This window comes from Hemiscyllium ocellatum, chromosome 4 (assembly GCF_020745735.1).
Source record: "Hemiscyllium ocellatum isolate sHemOce1 chromosome 4, sHemOce1.pat.X.cur, whole genome shotgun sequence".
NCBI classification, from domain to species: Eukaryota; Metazoa; Chordata; class Chondrichthyes; order Orectolobiformes; family Hemiscylliidae; genus Hemiscyllium; species Hemiscyllium ocellatum.
The window spans coordinates 97,200,288-97,205,093 of record NC_083404.1 but is presented as its reverse complement, the minus strand read 5'-3'; positions in this window follow the sequence as shown (position 1 = coordinate 97,205,093).

Below are 4,806 nucleotides of genomic sequence, written 5' to 3'. Positions count from 1 at the left end.
ATCTGTGGTTTCAAGATTTCCTATGTGTTTACAGAATTCAAGTTTAAAACCATTTTGGTTAAAACTAGAATAAAGAACCAGATAATATGCCACATCTTGCTGATCTTTGTGTCAAGATTATATCAGTTAGAGTTGTTACTTGTCAAAAATGCTGGTGTACTAATGTCTACAGATCTTGCAAATAAGAATACAGTTTGCAATTATTAAGGTCTGTAGGCTTTTAACAACACAGTGGAATGTTCATTTTTGCAAAAGGATTGAGATAATTTAATCCTACATATGAATTCTTAGCTTTTTTTTCCAATGGATTGTTAAACTAAGCAGTTAAATGCAGTGGAATAAACAGAAAATGTTGGGAATTTGTAGCCAGTCAATTATTTGAGTGACCAGTCCATCTTCATAAAAATAGGGCTTTCTTTTTAAAAAGATGCCCATACCAGAAATGTTGCATGACACATACACCCTGTCAACAGATTAAAATGTAAAATGATTCATATTGTTTTAACATCCCATATACAAGATAAAAATACTTTAGTTCTATATATATTGAATATCAGTTAGTTCATGAACTATGATTTAAGAACAACATTTTAAGCAGCATGTTTATATTTAATGTGCTCTTTTGCACAAGAAATGTCGCATGTTTTCTGAGGCATTACTTTGAGTTATCAGTGCAGTGATTTGTGTTGCTGCTCTGATATTTTCATATGTACTCTCTTTACCTTGATGGTAATCTGATTATTTTGCATATAGCTTATGAAAATTTTTATGGTGTAACACATCTTTTAAACACCATTTGTACTCCTTTTAGCTTTTATAACTTGGAGTTGGCAAACATGCACTTTCAGCCAATGCCAAATGGACATGAATTGTTTCCTTTTGCTTGATATGTACAATGATTATATGGCCTATGTACATTCAAACTTGCTTCAAATTTTGACAGGATAATGGATATTAATTGAGTAGTGGTACTTAAGGCTGAAATAATGAAATGCAGAGATATTGTAAAAAGGTACTTTTTGGAAATAATTGTGATCAAGTTAGAATGGATGTATAGGAATTATTGCAGTTCTTTTGTTTTGAAAATAGTTTAGATGAGGTAAGAGAGTAAAGCACATTTGTTTGTGCTGACACTTTATATGTTAGCTGGTTATGGAAACTTGAAAGCATTTACTATACATATATTTTGAAAGTTCTGTTAAAAATTTTATATCTAAACTGGGTCACCATCAGGGGACATCCTGCTTTTCAATACAAAGATTCCTTGAACAGATAAGGTTTAGTTCAAATGAATTTGAGAAAAGCATGTTTCAAAGAATTTCACTTTTTGATTTATTTCCTGTTCATGAATATCAGTATGGTAAAGTACAACAGATTTTACAAACTGAAAACGGGTATGGAACAGACACATCATCTTTAATTTGGACTTTGCTAATGGTTTTTCATTGTAAATTGTATAAATAAATTACAGCTGTGACTTTGTTCCCTTCTATAAATAAAAGTTGAGCCAATGTGGAAGGTTATTCAACTCACTCTGCTTTTTGCTTGCAGATATACAATGGTGGATATTTTGTTTAGTATCTATGAATTGAATTGCCCTTTATATTTCTTGGAGTACTAGATTTTATAAAATTTGAATTCTGCTTTCATATAATGGTACTCGGCAATAATATGTGTATATATCAGTGGCAGTGTGCAGAAGACTCCAGTGAAGATCTCAGATTATTCTTTGATAAATCTGTAGAAGTGTCATCATGGTTAAATGTTTTATGTGAATCTCATGAATCAAGAATATGGTGTGCATGAACTTTGTCCATATTGACTGCCAGTGGCAAGATGGAAACTCCAAAAGAAATTGAAACTATTATATATTCTAAATAAACGAGTACAATTCTAAAATTTGGATTCAGATGACTGCTAGAAACTACCTTTTACTGAGTGGTTTATCATTTGACTGGCTCAATTGGATCACTCTTAAAGTTGCTCCTTCTGTCTGTTTTGTATAGAAACATCTGATGCTTTCCGTATACACACAAATTGATATCATTGTTTACTATAAAGTGCATTTCTTTATTGATGTCATATGACTGAATATTTAATTTAATGTATAATCTGTTTTAATAAAATGACTTCTTAAAGTGAGCTTGTTTGATTCTGGATCATTCATCAAGATCATTCATCAGCATTTCTATTAATGATGTTAGCCTTTCAGTTCAGACTTTATTTGGGAAAAAACAGATTGAAGAATTACATAACATGCTGATTATTGTGGTAATGTTTTAACCAGAAGGATTTTAGATGTATTAAATGATTTTGTACTTCAGATTTTAATGTATCTTTTACATTTAGCAGACACCTGTTTTGAATGGTGCACATTTGGACTAATGGCAGGAAGTTGTTTGTAATGTCATTAATAAAATAGTGTGCTGAGCCTGCTTTGTTTACACTGTGGTACTCCTAGATATTTGGCAAAATGGTGTGAAGTATCTGCAGCCTATGTGCTGGAAGTGAGCACCTTTTTCAAAGATGTGGAGAAAGTCATTAGGGAAATTATACTTCTCATGTCTCAATTTGGAATCAAAAATATTTTGCAATTTAGTTTAAATTTGGGTCGAGTAACTTGACGAGCAGGGTAAAATAACTGATAATTGCTGTTTTCTAGAGTGTAATAGGACATGATCCCTGAATAGAGAAAGTTTGAATTTGTACAAAAGTTGTGTTCTGAGGAAGACCCATTTAACACATGAATTATTTTCAAAGTGTAATTGTTTTGGAGGTAAACCTGGCACAGTTTGTACAAAATTAATAGACAATGTGCCCTATTAAATCTTTTTGTGTGGTGTTGATTTGTGAATGCATGTTGAAATAATGCAACAGGAACTTCTACATCCACCTAAATGAACAGGCATGGCTTCAGTTGTAAATGTAAAGTAAAAAAAAAAGCTGTAGCTATACAGAGGTTGTGCTTAAGTTAGAATGAGAATTGAGCTGTGACCTCTGACTCCCAAGAAAGTGCTGTTAAAGCACGTCTTGATGGAAAGTGATTTAATTATTTAATGAGAACCACTAGTAACCAATATAGCATTGGCTTAAAATATTGAAAATGCTGTAAGATATCCTTTAATAATTTTGTTAGCATTTTCTAAATTCAAAGTCGTTGTATTGAATAACAAAATTTAGTTTGAACTTGAAAGCCCTTTTTTAGTTCGGAGTAGATTACCTACGCAGTCAAAATTAACAGGTATGAAAACTTTTAGATCACTGAAGGAACTTCATCAGCTGTGGACTGGGTAGTTTTCAAAGCAGAAAAAAATTATCTCCAGGTATAATTTATCTACAAACATACTAGGAACAACTTTTTAAAAAGTTTGTCAATATCAGCACATAAATCAGGAATATTGTCATCTAGAAGTGGGCTGGCAAGGATTTAAGTACATGACTGCAATTGTTATTTATTGTCAGAGTTGATTCCAAATTTTTGAATTTATTATTTTATGAATAATGCATAATAGAATATCAAAGATGATTATTGCATGACTATTCTTGAATACGCACCCAATTTTTAAATTCACATTTTTAAAAAATGCTATTCAATCAAATGGATTTGAAGAAAACTCTACTCACTCCAGTTCTTTCTGTTAAAATGGTTTTGTTTCAAGTTGATTTAAAGAGATCTGATTGATCTGCATAACAAGCTGGTGGTTTTAATTGATAAATTGTAAAAATCTGTTTCACTGGTTGGTAAATCAAAGAGTAAAAGCATAAATTTAAAATCACTGAAACATTTTCTTTTTTGTGAATTTGTCAACACTGCTTCTGCATGGTAAATGAAGATTACATTCCCATTTGAAAACATGGTATGTTATGGACCTGACCTGAACCTTTGATGCTAAAATCTATTGGCTGCCCCATGTTTATGGACAGAATGTCATCTCTTTCCTATTGACGTCTCAACTGATCAGCATCTGTTCCCATTTCTGGGGATAGGTTGGCCACTGATATACATAAGCACTGACTCCCACAGTTACCTGCTCTCGCTGAGATCCACACTCCATGATATGCACTAGCACATGCATAGAATTGGCCTCTGTTCATCATTATCACCTCACCCTATCTCTGAGCTGTCCTATACTCCCAATGCACTTCATTCTCTGGCTTGCTTGATATTCTAACAAGAAACTTTTTCCTTTCAGGCATTTAGGAATGCAAGCTGCAATAAACACCCATCTGGAATTTCCCTTCCCTTCCATCTGTTTCTATCCTTCTCCTTAATCCCACTTAGAGTAATAGAAATATACAGCACTTTAACAAAATTTTCGGTCCAACTTATCCATGCTGACCAGATATCCTAAATTAATCTCGTCCCATTTGTAGCACTTGGCCCAAATCCCTCTAAACCCTTCTAATTCATATACCTATCTAGATGCCTTTTAAATGTAATTATACCAGCCTCCGCCACTACTTCTGGCAGCTCATTCCATACATGCACCATCCTCTATGTCAAAAAGCTGCCCCTTCGGTCCCTTTTAACTCTTTCTCCTCTCACCTTAAATCTATGCCCTCTAGTTTGGGACTTCCCCACCCTAGGGGAAAAACCTTGGCTATCCATGCCCCTGGTGATTTTAATAAACCTCCCACTAACCTGACTTCTTACCAGGTGTTGACTAGCTCTTCTGACCTTCTGCTCTCTGATGTTGAATATTCTATACTCAGCAAAGATCTTGGTTTTATTGCCCTGTGCTCCACCTCAATGAATTTTGGGCATGACATCATGTTGAACTCCTCATCTGTCACGGTAAAAACAAT